Below are 15826 nucleotides of genomic sequence, written 5' to 3' on the forward strand. Positions count from 1 at the left end.
TGAAACTGCCTGATGTCCTGGGATCCACTCCAGCACTCAGCTATCCTTACTGTGGATCATTCACTGACACCTCAGCTAAATTTCCTTGCTGCAATTTAAGTTTATCATTTGTTTTATTTACAGTGGACAGATTTTGTTTATTCCCTCCCTCCATGACAAGTTCACCATTTCCAAAATTTACAGGTTGAGGCAGTGCTGCTTGTCCTCTCTTTGCCCATTCTGCTTCTGCTCACAGCACATTCTCAATCTCTGCATGTGTATGTCTTTCCTTACCCCAAGAGAGAAGGCACCTGGATATCACGAGGCTGTTTCAAGGGAAGACGCCCACCTCCAGAGGCTGATGCATTCAGACACACACAGCTACAAAGTACTCTGAAACAAGAAAAATAAAAGATTTGTCTTCAGGATGGCAGGCAGAGTCCAGTCCAGGAGTAAAGGAAAAGCCAGCAACTCTGAAGTGCAATTTTCTGCACTCCATTATTTAGCATGCAAACAGATCTTCAAAAGCAGCATCACTGACTGTAGATACATCATGCACCACCACTCAGTTGGCCACATTTTCTCTGACAACCACCATAAGAGTTTGATAAATTTGTGCTCTAGGAAACAAAGTGTTCATGGACTTTGCAGAAAGTTCTGCCAAGGTATAAGCAATACCCAGCACATGTCAAAATCAGATGGCTCTGACTCCAAACCTTTAAGCCCTGTGACAGGGGACAAATTTTAATGTTACCATTGGTGACTTTATTTACAGTGTCACTGAAACCAACACAGGCAAGATTTCCAGTCCACTCTGGGATTTAAATGTGTGTAATTATGGAATAGACCCAGAGGGCAAAAGTCAGGTCTGATGAATGTTTTTTTATTCACAACATACTCCTCACTTCCTGATCTCCAGGATGTTCTACCTAGCAAAACAAAATCTCTCACAAATCCAAGTGTTTGGTGACAACGTAGAAAAGTAAAGAAATTATCTACATGAACAGTGCTCAGAAACACAGGAGAGAGATCTGAATGACAAAAACATCCCAAATTTCATGAAAGATAACAGGCAACAAGGGAGAGCAGCAATGACACATTTGCCATCCTACTTATGGAGGCTCTCAGAAAAACAGAGAGTTAGATGGTAGCACTCACAATTAGATGGTAGCAGACAATTTGCAACAACAGCACCTTTCACCAGTAGATCACCTTTTGCACCCCATCTCATCTAAATTCCTGCCTCTGCTCAGAAGGAGCTACTCCTGCCCCCAAAGGATCAAGTGGCTTTGTAACAAATACGTCTTTTCCGATGGCTGAAGCCAAGAAACACTCAATTTGTCACTTGCTGTGAAAACAAGATGTTTGTTGCACATCTAAGGATGTGCCAATGCAAGAACTCAGTGTCTTGTCTTTTGCATGGATCATCCATCTGACTGTACGTTTGGCTACTGCATTTTGTCCATCTCCAAGTTTCTGCTTGGGATGGTTTTCTTCATCCTTTGTAATCCTACCCAGCTGCCCTGGGATTTTGCTTTCCTTCATCACTTGCACTCTTAGCAATGCCAACACTTACAGCCAGCCAGCCCAAGTGCTGTCAGCACAGGAAGGTGACACACTCCTGTTTAGCACTGATTGGATAGCAGAAGTGCTGTTTCCAAGGCTAAAGAGGAATACCTGCACCAATAACGTCCCTAAAACACTACAGAGTAGCTGAGGAGATTGAGCAATAAATGCCTGAAGGTGAAAAACTCAAAGTAATCTCAAAATGTATGTTGGACAACTGATAAAAGACTCTAAATGCATGCCCACCTTTAAGGGTGAAAGTAGTTCCAAGGACTTCAGCAGATCATCTGCAGCATCAGACACATTACCTCCCAAAATACTAGTGAGATAAGGATGTTTAGCAAGGGATAGAGATATGAGGAATGCTTTCACCAAGAAAATACACCCATTTGTACATCTGAATTACGACAGCTGTTGAAAACCATGGAGTAGCATTGAATGGCAGCCCAGGACAGGGAGCCAAGACAACTACCACATGCAATTGAAACTGCCAAGGGATTAAGTCAGGTCAAATGTAATTACACAAATTGGATCCTGGCCAGAGTGCTGGCTTATTCAAGAAAATGAAAAGAGGTGTTCAAAAGTTTCAGAGATTGAGTCCTCCTCCTGTTAATTATTTGGTGAGTCAGTCAGTGAAGTCTCAGTACTCTGGGAGGCCATCTGAAAAAGGGGAAAAAATGAGGCATAAACTTGAAAGGCATTAGAAGCGATTAGCAAAAGCCTTTGTTCTCCATGGCAATCCTGGCTGCACCAGTGCGCGAAAGTCTTTCATGTCCATGCTGAAAAGTGGCCTCAGTTCCTTTGATACTTCTGCGAGGAAGCGTTTAAATTTACAAATATCCCACTGACAGAAGTTACAGACAACAGTTGAGGAACTTCTGCATAACTCAGCCAGATCATACCCAGCTCTCGGGCAGGCAGTACTCCTGCTGAAGAGAGGAAGGACAAGACACAAAGAAGTTCACTGACACCTGGAGCAATGTCCACTCTACATGCCAGTGGTGTATGAAAGCCAAGTCATGTCAAAAAGGAGGTCGTAGCCATGAGGGACTGTGGCTTCCTCCCCCCATTCAGTTTTCAGAAGAAGGAGAGCATGCAAGGCAGGCAATAGTAAGGAGATGAGAAAGGAAGCTTTGTGGTCTGGCAGCTGAGCGTCACTTGGAAAGATTAGATCCTATTTATGCCTCTGCCATAAACCTTCTGAACGATAAGAGCAAAGTCACATATATCAAAATTTCCCGCATATTTACTGCTGTGACTTTTGTGGCTGAATAAAGATACAGAAGGACTATGTCCAGAAAAGACAAGAACTAGCAGGCAGGGATTGAGATTCTGTGTTCAACCTTTAATCAAGACTTGTACTATAACCATGTACAGCACTACAAAACATGAAGTGTTCTGAAAAAACAGGCCTTGTAAGTCTCAGTTTTGGCACCTAAAAGAAGTAGATGCCTATGCTACCTCTGTATCTGGGAGTCATCATTAGAGAGACACTCATCGCTGTCTTTGAAGCAGTTGGATGCGACAGTAAAAGCAGTACAGAATTGAAGATTAACCTTTTTTGGATAGCTTATTCAGTGCAATGTTCAGATGATGCACATGAAACAAACCATTTTTTGACTGACATAAAAAAAAAAAACAGATGAAATAACTATCTTCTCAACAAGTGCCATACACGAGGCATGTCAAGTGACATGGCTTCATCCCACAGTGACAGCAGGTGAACACGCAACTGAATCCTCTGCCATACTGATCTAGTGTGCTTTTTTTTACCCCTTTAACTTTTCATAAAACAAGCCAGGAAAATGCAGACATTTCACAGCACAGATTGGTGCAATTTGTATTAATGGCCCAAGCATGGATGCAAGCAGCAGCTTGCTTCTCTCTGTGTGGAACAATCAACAGGGACCAGTCTGGTGGGACAACTGCTACCACGGCACACCTTGCCCCAGCCCAGCAACACCTCCTCCTCCAGTGGCTTCGCAACAAGCAGGGCAAGAACAAAGAACACAGGAAAAAATCTCTGCTGTCTTGCCATGCTGTGCAAAATCCAGGGGCAAGCAAATGTGGAAAGAGTTTGCATTCTGCGCTGACCACACACAAGCTGTCATTCTTCCAAAAGGTAGTCAAGTGCTCTTCCAGGTAGCAAAAGCACAAATGTCCCAAATTCCTCATCTCTGACAATTCTCTGACAGGGTAATCACTCCCTTGGAGTCCTCAGGCACCACACAGATGACAAAAATTTATTTTGCAAATAAGAACAAAACAGCAAGGCAGTTCTTCCCATTTTTTCCCCCAACACCTTCCAACCAGCCTCCTCTGAAGCAAGTCCATTGCTTGCACTGGAAAGACCCACAAAAAAAGGCAGGTCAGAGCCAGAGCCACAACACGGCCAGTGCCACATGTGAGCACCACCACACATCAGGGGAAAGCACAGGACTGATGGTACACACACTACGAAAAAATAGATTTTTCAGCACAAAGCAGGACAACCTGAAGTGTTTCATGCTGAAGAGGGACCTACTGCCATGTTGGCCAGGGTGTGCAGGGGGACATCCCCCTGTGGCAGCAGCAGTGATTAACCAATACTGATAATGGCCTCCAACGCCTGAAACAAAGCACGAGGAAACAGCACAACAAGGACTAATGCCAAGTGGCAATAAAGACAGAGGCAAGGCTGTTGTTCAAATAAGACTTTTTTTTTTTTTTTTTTTTTTTTTTTTTGCCTAGGTTACTTGTTTAAAAAAAAAAAAAAGGGTTCTGCATGCAGGGACATCCTGTTCACTGTATTAAATTAAAGGGATGATTCAAGAGGGAACAGCTTTCAGCAGATGGGGGGGGAATCAATTTCAGGTTGCTATGGACAACTGGGCTGTCTCCTGTAAAACAGAATCAGATTCAGCTCTACAAACCTGAACACTAAACATTCCCTCAAATACAACACACACACTCTCACTAAATTAGTGAATACAATAAAATACAGGCTTGTGTCATCTCCCAGGTTTTTTGGCTGAATGAAGGACACACTCAAATCTGCTAATTGCCGCTAAATACAGGACTGGAGTTTGGCTCAGTGGTGGCTCTCTGACTGCCAGTCCAACACTCCCTTACAGGGGAAAAGCCCTTTAACAGCCAAATAAACCAGAGCAGTGCCCAGATTCACCTCACTCTGGACCTTTCCATGGGCTCTGGGCTTGAAGACCATGTGCTGCTAATCCAAGCTCCTGAAGAACTCAGCTAGAAGGGACAGCAAGAGCAGCCTGAGGCTTTCAAGCATGTCCTGGCTGATACTCTCCTGGCTGAGAGGCAATTTAACCTGCTTGAATAGCCTGAATAGAAACAATGCTCTCCACCCAAGCACCTGACCTATGGTCACAGCTGCCAGCAGGAATCTCACATGGAGAGACCACTGGGAACAACATGGTGGCCATGGTCCAATGGGTGTCTTCTCCCCACATTTTGCACTAGAATAACTTGAAACATGTTTTAAGCACCTTCTCCACTCCCTGCAGGACAAAAAGCCTTGGTGAGAGAGACTGGAGCAGAGATAAGGCATCTGAATCTGTGCCCTTTCCCAGTAGCTGTTAAGAAATCAAAGAAATCAATCTAGATCAATCTCTCCATGAAGGCAATAGGAAACATTCCCATCCCACGATACTGTAAGTCATATAGAGCAGCTAATGATTTTCCAATGAAATGTACCATCAAAATATAAGATTTTATTAGCAAAATCAATGATGTGTGCAGAGACAGTCCCTTGTGTGCCTTAAAAAAAAGTCTATGAATAAACCTGACAGGAATAAAGAACATGGTGCAATTATTACAGCTGTTTTACAGGATACTCTAATAATGACAGCCCATACTTCTGGTAAGACACCTCAAGGCAGTGCCACAAAATAAAAAATATAAAAAGAACAGAAGCACAGCATTCCCCTACACTTGGAGGGTGCACAGAAGATAACATCCTGGAAAGAAAAGCACCCCAATGCTTAAAAATATTTACCAGTCACCTGTCTTTTTCTCTTTCTCCACCAGTTCAGTGTTTCACTGAACTAGAAAAGCAACCAGTGGAAATTTACACCCATTTAAACCTAGCACAAATGAAAGCAAGACAGAGAGGCTGCAACGTTTCAGCATCCACAAAACTCATGATGTTCCTAAACTATGTACACAAGTCAGGTAACTGCAGCATCCAAGAGCCCTCTGCAAGCAACACACCCATCTGAGGACACAGGAATGCAGTCCTACCAGCCTGCCAATCTCCTGTTCTCAGCTGCCAGCTATCATCCACATCAAAACCACCATAAAGAATTCAGACAGGCAAAACATTAAGGGACCCCAAATCCAACACTCACCAAGCCCACTGCCCGATTTTTTGTGGAGCTCTGGCTAATGAACAAGGAGCATCATTAAGCTGCATTTATAGCCAAATGCTCAAGAGTGCACTTACATGAAACAGTGCCCAAAAAACCACTTGAGAGCTCTAACCCAAACCTAGACACAAGAGTCTAAGGTCCACTCAGAGGAAAACATTAAGTCTCTATTCCACTTGACTTTAAACAACCTCTGGATGCATGTGGGGATGGATAGCGAAAAAGTAACAAGAATACCCAACAGATGTTTCCATTAGCATAAATTTCCCATTCATTCCTCTTTTTTCTACCATCAAACTCCTTTATTATCCTTGCTGGATAATTTACAGTGCTTTTTACAAAGTACAGTCTCTAAGAACAGAGACAGCAAACACTTGACAATGTAGAAGTTCAAAGAGCTGAGCCATGCATGACCTGCAAGCAGATTGTTGCTATTTCCCCATGTGTATAAAAGGGCTTTGCCTTCACACAGTGCTGGAACTTGTCATCATGAAACACCCTCCTACTACAACATGGCCCAGAGGAGCTACTATTTTGGGTCCTAATAACGTGCTGGATTTTACAGGAAAGAAAGAAGCCAAGTAACATGGAACAACCCAGCTGTCAAGGAGAGAAGCAGATGGGATCCTCACAAAGCTACACAGATTGCCTGAGCCAAGTGCTGTCACAGCCCATCCTCGAGATGGGAAAGCACGGTGCAGGAGCTAGATGAAAGGAGCTTGTGAAATTAAGTAGCATCATCACCTCCACAAGACCTGTGAAGAGACAATAGAGAACTGCTTTCCAGGCATTCTGATCCCAAGGCAGTAAAACATGACTCAAGGTTGTCAAGCTGCTTTTTTAAAATGCTTTTCACCTGAGTGACAATTGCCCGATTCTCCCACCTGTTTGGCCCCCATGAAACACAGAGAGCAATCACAGAAGCACAAGCCACATCTGTGGTCTTGGAAAAGCTCTCCCTGGGGTAACAGGCACAAACAGGGCTGGCTGGAGGTGTCTCTGCTAACATGGCCCCAGGTGCTGACAGGCAGACAAGCTGCCAGGGCACAGGTAGCACCAGGATTCACCTTACTGTGGCTTCCAGTTCCAAATGTGGCTTCCAAACAATCTTAGAAATACACCACTTGCCATGGCAGTTCAGTTCCCAGTGCCTTGGCACCCTGTGAACCAGTGGCAGACCAGGAGAGGGGAGGGACTGGCCTGACCTTCCTCATTCAAGATCTCAAAAAGGTGCTGCACCCAACAGAACAAACCAGTGCTTGGAAACCCCAGCCCACTTGGAGATAACAGGGCCCATATCCAACAGATAGAGAACTTCCAGCTCGAGCACAGCCACTCACGTGCACAGTGATTCAAACAACAGAGGCTGAAGCCAGATGATGAATGAAGTAATAGAATCGATTTCCTTACCTCCCCTCCACCTCCCACTAACCGGAAGATGCTATTCAGGGAAAACATAATTTAAAGGCAGAGGCTAATGATGAATCGGATTGATTTTTATATGGACAAAATAGATGTAATTGCAGTCTACCTACTTGCAGCTTGCCAAGTCAGAGCAAACTTCAGGAGAACCTGGCCCATTCTCCCATTCCTTGTCCCCACCACTGTCTCCCACCAAAGCGAAAAAAAAAAAAAAAAACCCTCACAGAAAAGAAATTCCTTTACACAAGACAATTGTATGTTGCTCAGAGCCAGCTCAATGCTGGCTTCCCTCTTCCTGCTCAACAGTATAGAGCCTGAATTAATGGATATACAGAGGGCCCACTTTCCAGGGAAAAGCGAATTCCAAGTTTGCAGCTGGGAAGAATGCATTGTATGTCTGGTATTCACGCTGCGCCCGCTTTTCCTCTTCCTTCTTTTGGCCGTATAAGGAGCTGAGCACAGCAGGCTGGACCAGTGAGTGCAGCGCTGCCTGCTCAGCACCGTTGGACCTCAGACTTTGTTTGTCTTTACTGGAAATCCAATAAATCCATCCAGGAAAAAGGCTAGTGCATACGCTATGGAGTGTCAGGCTCAGACCCCGGTCTGGAGATCCAGGATCCAAAGAGGAGCCAGCTGAATGAGACCAGCCCAGCAAGTGCTCCTGCAGAGCAGCAAGCACATGCACTGCACAGGCAGTAATTACCTTTATTACATTGCAGGGAAAGGAGTGGGGATGTGTGTTAACTTAAAAACTGAAGACTATTGCAGCTACAGTCCTAAAGGGTTGTTTCACAGGTTTGCAGTACTCAAGTAATACCTGCACAGGAAATAAAAGCCAGCCTGGCCCGGAGTGAACACACCTGGGGCTGGGAGGATTACGTGCCTTTGGCCACAGAGAAATACGCCCTCTCTAATCACACACAGGTTATAAACAGGAGTGTGGGATTGCACTTTAGAGATGCAAATTGCTGGGAATTTTTCCTAGAGTCCTGACAATCCCTAAATTAGAGCCTAATGCAGCAATTTCAGCAGCAGACTGGGATTTCCATATCCCAAATGCAATTATACAATATTACCTTCCAAAAACATAAAACCTTTTTGCCACTACTGCTTCTTCTGTAAACAACAGACTGTTCCTGTGGCCACCCAGGGCATTGCAGGAGCAAAAAGGAGAGGGAAGGACACACACCACATAACCTTCCCTTATGGAGAGTGATAGGTGCTGCCCCATGAGATGGCAACACCAACAATCAGAGCCCCTCATGCTTGGCCCTAGCACCAAAGGGCAGGGGCAGAAACTCAAAGCAACCCCAAATCCATCCAACCACCCTGTCTTGCCCTCTCACCTTTGTCAAGCATGTAAAGTTCCATCTCCTTCCCAGCACTAGCAACTCTGGGCTGCAGTTCCCCATTGCCACCTCTTCTTTGGAGGTTCTGTCCCAGCCCCTGCAGCTACCCGCTCCCAACCCTCCACCTCCACAGAGCTGCCTGCATGAGGAAAAGGGAAGGACAGTGGCCAGAAATCCCTTCATGACACCTGAAAACAGTCTTCAGCTTTCACCTGTTATATCCAGATAGAGTCAGGGATGCTCTGAAGCACAGAATGAAGCGGCTTAGATGAAGACACACGGTTGAAACTCAGCTGGGGGAAGGGAAAGTTTCTAGCCTCATTAATAACAGCCTGAAATTAAAAGCAGAGCTTGTAGTACAGCTGCAATTTCAGCTACCCCGCTGCTTGTGTTAACAGTGTGGCTTTATTATGGTCAGGGATTAAAAACAGCTTCAACAATTAAAAGAGGGAAAAGAAAAAAAAATAATGACTGAATGAAAGAACCACCACCACCAAAAATCAGTATAAAAAATTCCTGCGGGCTGGAATGATTAGCAAAAAACACTTGTGTGCTGTGAGGAGCATGAGTGAATGCTTCCTTCCCCACACAGGCCCACACATGTCCCTGACAAGTATATCTGTCCCCCACCTGTGGGAAATCACCCACTGCCCCATGGCTCAGCACAGCCACCATTAGCCTCCCCAGGGATGCCACCTCCTGCCCAGGAATAGGTGGTCTACAATCACCCTGCTCCAAGCAGAGAGCTTAGAAACTTCCTCACCCCTGCTGTCTAAATAACACAGTATTTAGAACAAAAATGGAAAGAAAACAGACTTTCAACAAATGACTAACATGCCTCCAATTTCCCAGGAGGCAGCAGGCTCATGGAGCAGCTCAGAAGAGCTGAGAAGCAGCACGCTCGTGTGTCCTGGAGGTGAGCTGGTTGCCTAAGGTTTCCTGAAGCATTCACCCCTCATTCCCTGGCACTTGCTCTGACACCAGCTGGGATAAGCTACCACTGGGAAACCTCAGTTTGTTGTGCCTCAACACAAGAGTCATCGCTTTGAGGGCTTGGCCAGTAATGCCAAGACTGAACCTACTCATTCTGCTCAGTAAGAATCAAAAGCAATGTCTTCATGAGAAAGACTATCTCCCTTCTCTTTCACCACCTTCCTGACAAAGGTATTCTCTGAAAACATCACCTTTAGGGCAGTCACCTACATTCACTGCAAAGCTACTGAGGACCAGAAGTCCCTTCACAGCCAAGCTCACACTTGCTTTTTCTCAACAGTGTTTCTGTGCCCCCACAGGTCATAGCTTCCACTTCTCCTGCCTGCAAAGCAGGAAATATAAGAAGGGTCAGCACAACTGACCATAAATTCTGGAGTTTGGGATTTTTTTACTCTTTTTACTTCACAGCTGCTTTTGCCTTTGACCAACAACAGAAAGGGAGTGCAGCCACAGCACAGCAGGAAGGCATCAGTTTTGTCACAAACACAGCCACACCTACAGCTCTTTCTCCACTGCACAAGGTTTGGCCTTCAAAAATCAATCCAAACTTAGCCCATCCACCAAAGCTGCTGCCTTTGGATTATATGGATATTAACCCAAGGACCACAGGTCATTCCCAGAGATATGCTCTGGGCAAATTCCTGCATCTACCACAGAGCTGCAATGCTCAAGAGCCAAACTCCTGACACAATGATGGTCATCTTCACCGAGACAACAGATCCAGGTTCCTCCAGTGTTTCCCATGAGGACACACTGGACAAATCTGGTCCTAATGGCCGCTGCAACCAGTAAAAGCAATGCTGGGAACACCCAACAGATCTGAGCCCTGTTCCTGCTATGGGATGAATGCAGAATCATTTTCCATAAAGGATTAAAGTCACATCCCTGTCAAGGAAGCTATTAGTTAACAGAAAAAATCTTTGCCATTTTTGGAGACAGAACCATGGACTCAGAAAAATTCTTGCTGCTCCAATGAAGGACAGAGACATCCAACCCAAATAAAGAAGATCCATCATTATATGACAATGGCAGTGCCCAGACATCTGCCCTCAAAAGCCAGCCAAAAGCATTTTACACTGTTCACTTTCACAAGCTCAGAAATTCAAGCTAGGCTGTGCCAACCCTTTACAATTCCCGTCATTGGAGGGTACAAAGGACTTCAATAGATCTGCACTTGAAGCCATGTCTGCAAAAATATCACAGATAAGGTAGCATGTCCCCAGCAGCCACACAGCTTCTGCACCATATCCAGGGCAGGTTTGGTATCTTAGAAAACCAAAATCTCCTTTCTTTGTACCCTGAAGTCCAGTATTCCAAAACCATTTATATTAAAACTAACAAGCCCCACAATACACTTTCTCAGACACCAGAGCACTTTCTAAATGCCAAGGTGACTGCAACCAAAAGTCACCACGGCTTAACAAATGTGGGTGATATGACTTCCTGGTGGTTTCAGTTAATGGGCTTTGCCTTGCCTTTTCAGCAGGCTGGGAGCACACGTGGCAAACACAACACAGCCACTGTTCAGCTGTGAGAATGAACCAACTCCAGGCAGCCTCACAGCCCCACCATGGAAAGCATTATATCCTATCCCCTGCTTTGCAGACAGGAGAAATTCAAGATAAAAAATAAACAGCCACCAAAGAAACCTAAAACCAACACACACAAAACAATGAAATCCCCCTGAAAAGGGTAGAGAAAAAAAACCCCACAACACAAGCCTGAAATTTGGAGCTGCACTGCCCCAACACACTCATTCCTGGATGGAAAAGAATGGAATGTTTGAAGGATGTGAGATGACACCTGCACCAGGTACAGTCTGGCAGTGGGTAAATAGGCTGTGGCAGCATGATAGCAACAGGAGAAGTGCACAGAAGCAGGAAGAATTGAGGAAGTGCCAGCCAGTAAGGAAGGTGCTGTGGCCACAAAACATAGCCAAAAAATGGCAAAAAAAAAATCAGATTATTCAGATCCTGTCCTTAGAAACCGATGCTAGAATTTTTCTCTTACACAGGACTGCACTCCTCCTCTCACCCCAGAATTTGTGACCTTCCATGTCACAGTTTTTTGAGTGCAAGTAATGCCCACTGCTGCATAGGCAGATGGGGACCAACGCTATGGCTGATGTCATATGGACAGCTCCTTCTCTTACAAAACGCTTCCAGCTCCAGTAGAAAGATCCCCGTGCGTTCAGATGGCCAAAATCAGGCAAGCACTGAGCAGAGCCTTTACCTAAAAGCTTTACTATCATCTGGAAGAATTACAGTGGGCCATCTGCATATTCTTCTCCTAAAATGTATCTGGTTCAAACTCACTTCTCCCTCACCTCCTCTGACATATGTCCATATTTCTCCATTAATAGTTGAGCTGCTGGTGACACCCTGAGCACCTTCCACTGTTCCAACCCATCAGTGAAATAACCCCCTGCAGCTCAGGGTTAACATCAGAACCAGTAGCTCCCATGAACTACAACAGCTCTAAGACTTACACTGAAGAGTTACTGGAATTTATTAGGTTAAGCATGCCAATATCTCAAAATCATTAAGGGCTTAAACTTTGTACCTGTACAATGCATGATCAAGTTTGTTACAAATGTCATTAACAATAAACCATAACTACATTTCCAGAGAAAAAAATCCGGGCACCTACAGTGGATTGTCAGAGAGACAAAGTACTAAAGTCAAGGAAAGAACTCTGGCTTGCCTGTTTTTTCCAGCCTATCAGAGACACACGCTCCTAAGAACCCAAGCCTTTCCCCTTGAAATGAGGAACTAATCACCCTTCCAGGGTGACACCACAAGCTTTGGGTTTTGTTCCCATTTTAGCATGTGTAAGGCATGAGGCACCAAGAGGACCTATGAGCTGCTGCTTCTCAGACACCAGACACACCTGAAAAGCAGCTCTCAGTAGTTCAAAGCTAGCACTTTCCAGTTTCTGCCAATTTCCTTGATACCCAAAAGGCAGTCTATGACCCTTTTAGATTGACAAACCCATTTTTGTAATAAAAACACAAAGGTCCCTTGCTACAAAGAAACATGAGCAGTCCAGCTAGGAGCTGCCAGCCCCAGCACAAATAAACCTTCAGCACCACATCATACATGGAGCTGAAAACCCCGAGATCCTGTCCTCCTGTTTCTGAAGTACTATTTGTATTAACTGGACTTAGTGTGGATTTTAAACATTACCAGAAAACTTTCCTCAGTAAAAGGGGATCATTCAGGCACATTCACAGGAGCAATCCTCCTCTTTAGGGTGACCTAAAGTTGGAAGGTTTTGCTCTAACCAACACTGGAGAGAGGACTTAATGAGAAAAGCACCAAAGGTCACTGCTGGTCTTGGCAAGGCTGGATAAACTACAGTAAGGGCTAGAAAGAAGATCTGCCTAGTCTGAAGGCCAGGGGTCCAAAAGGCAAGCCAAAAAGTAACTTGTTCCCTTTCCTAACAAACTGTGTTTTCAGCTGGAAGTCACTTGGCAGCCTTCCTGCCAGAGGATGCTGCAGGTCAAGACAAGGGTTCATTCCCGGCCAGGCTGAGTGGGGACACAAACCACAAGAACAGACAGTGCTCTGCTATCTGTACATGGGCTGGAACTCCAGAACTGCATCTGCTGGGCTGTCCTTAGACAGAAAGGGATGCTGCTGGCCAGGGCTGGTGTGCCCCAGGACACATCAGCCTGCTCAAGAGCAAGGATGGGCTAAGTACCGAGGCACAAACAGGGGAGCCAAGGCAAGTCTTCAGGCACCCAGCTGCTCCACACCTGCCTCACAAACACCTTGAGCTCCTTGCTTCTGTGAAAATCAAGAGCAGTGTCATTCTGTAAGAAAAATGTCACTTAAACTCCTTATTAAAGGTAATTTCCTCTCCTACCCCTTTTCATTAGCAACACTCAAGCATTCATCAAATGATCTGTTACTTGCAGGCAAAACGTTAGTCTTCTTACAAAGAACCCATATAATGGCACTGTCTATTGTTCTAACCATAAAAAGTTGTACTAAAAAAATCCATTGAGAAGCACAGTGTCCCATTCACCTGAATAGTTTACCTTAAATAAACCTAGCACACTGGGAAACCCATAAGTGCTTGGGAACAATGCTCATATGGGAAAAAGATGCAGCAGTAACCACATTACTTTTCCCTTCTAGGCAGTACCTTTCCACTTGAATTTTATACAATGCACCTGCTTATTGTTCTTATTACACAGCATTGCATTCAATTCAAATCCATGCTGCAAGTATCCCACTCATGGCAAAAAAAGTTCAGAAAGGAAAAAAAAAATTATATTAAAGGGAAGTAATCTACAGCGGCACATTACGCAGCACCAATTCCAGGCAGGCTGTCATTCTGATCACACCAGATGGTATTTTGACTCCAACAGTATCCTTCAGTGAAACCTTCTTGTTACAGCATTATTCTTGATGCACAGAGTCCTTTTGAAATTAATAGTACAAATTCTCTTTGTCATTTCAAAAGGACCGTGCTGTTCAGAGTGCTTTACCTTTTCACATCTTCCTTTCCAATAACTTGCAAAGGAGTAAGGCCAAAACAGGCCATTCTTTAAGGCAAGAATTAAAAATAAATAAATAAATCCATGCTTTCCTTGGTAAGGAACTACAGGATAGAGCTGTGAATCCCAACTCAGGAGAGCCTTATGTGTCATTCCAGATCTAGGCCAACTGAGAAAATCACTTAAGCTCCTGATTATCTATAATACATGCTTAAGTTGCTTTGACTTCCGTAGGACTTAAGCATATATTTAGGTTCTTTCCTCTACAGAAATACTCTCTTAAATCAGATCCTGTTTTGTAGGGTCACTACACACAGACACATACAGCACATGCCCACAAGAAAGCTCTGGCTGTAAACCAGACTGCCTGAATTTTTGCCTCACTATGGAAGAAAGTGTTTCACCCAGAGCTTTAAGTGAAGTTGAAGTTTGGAAGTGCTTTATCTCAGATAGGACCTTTGTGAAGGTACAGCTCTCAGTTTTAGACTTCAGTGATGCTAAAACTCATGAGAGAGCCTACAGCACACCAAAGCTGCAGATGTTTCCAAGAGGACAAAATCTCCCTAGACCCAATTCCATCTGCTATAAATCACCCTGTGGGTTAACCACAGGCTGTGAATGCACAGCAGAGACCAGAAAGACCTTTCACTGGTCCCTTCTGAACCACTTCTCCTGGTGGGGTTATGCCTCAAAACACCACAAACTTTCGTCCACATGACAGAAGACATACAGAGTTAAAAGCAGGAAGTCTCCCAGCATCAAATGGGACACCAAGTTTCAACACCCTCCATGTTACCCATGAGGAATACAGAGATTCCCCCCCCAACCTTCTACCTTACTGGGCATGGGCAACTGCTAAACTATCCTGAACCTGCCCTCCTACCAAGGAGCTCTTATGTTTCAAAATAGAACCTAGGCAAAAAAAAAAGCCCCTTTGTCCAACCCCTCCCCTCACCAACTACTCGCTTGCTATTAGCGTTAATTGCAAGCACATCATTCCTACAGCTTGGTTGATAGAAAAGAACTCCTGCTATGTAGGGGCTTGGTTTTCCCATCTTGCCTATTCTCAAGGCAGTGCAATAAATTATGATTATATATGGAAGCTTTGCAAACAACTAAAGCATCCTGAGTGCCTGCACGGGGGCATGCTGTTTCTCAGTGTGATCTGAAATAGCCAAGATATTAAATCCCGCAAAGAACTGAGTTTCTAATGGAAAAACTGATGTGCCAGATGTTGACACTGATGATTACTGAGGCAGAGCCAAACCCCTCTAGGTTAGATGGCCTCACCACTCCCTGCTCCTCAATGACCCACACTATAGTCCAGCTGCTCCCACATCCACCCACCTCTGCGGTTACTCACCCAGAAAAGGGATGCACACTATTCTTTCCAAGCCCTGGACCTTCACTTCTCTTTCAATGACTATCCAGCCCAAACAAGGGATCAAGCTCTTTGGTGCTGAAGATGGCACAGGAGAAGGAGCACTTCACAGCACGACATCAAATGGTGCAACTGGGTTTTGGATTCCACCAGCCCAATAGCTCAACCCAACCCTCTATTTTGGGAAGCCCCAACTGAACAAAACCCAACTCAGTTCAGCAGTGCAAGATGACTGTATTTTACCTCTTGAAATCCTCCT

General features: G+C 44.8%; 1 protein-coding gene across 37 annotated transcripts in view; it reads right to left on the reverse strand.

Annotated features, from left to right (window-relative positions):
- The window catches only part of LPP (LIM domain containing preferred translocation partner in lipoma), a 352923-nt gene that overhangs the window by 270277 nt on the left and 66820 nt on the right, over window positions 1-15826 (reverse strand). For 32 of the 37 annotated variants that reach the window (XM_085587199.1, XM_085587195.1, XM_085587219.1 and 29 more), the window contains one exon: window positions 274-372. The exons of the other annotated variants lie outside the window; for them this stretch is intronic. The gene's annotated coding sequence lies outside the window, so the exon portion shown is untranslated. The remainder of the gene's footprint in view (window positions 1-273; window positions 373-15826) is intronic. 37 annotated transcript variants of the gene reach the window in all.

The sequence above is a fragment of the Lonchura striata genome, chromosome 9 (assembly GCF_050655825.1).
Source record: "Lonchura striata isolate lonStrDom1 chromosome 9, ASM5065582v1, whole genome shotgun sequence".
NCBI lineage: Eukaryota > Metazoa > Chordata > Aves > Passeriformes > Estrildidae > Lonchura > Lonchura striata.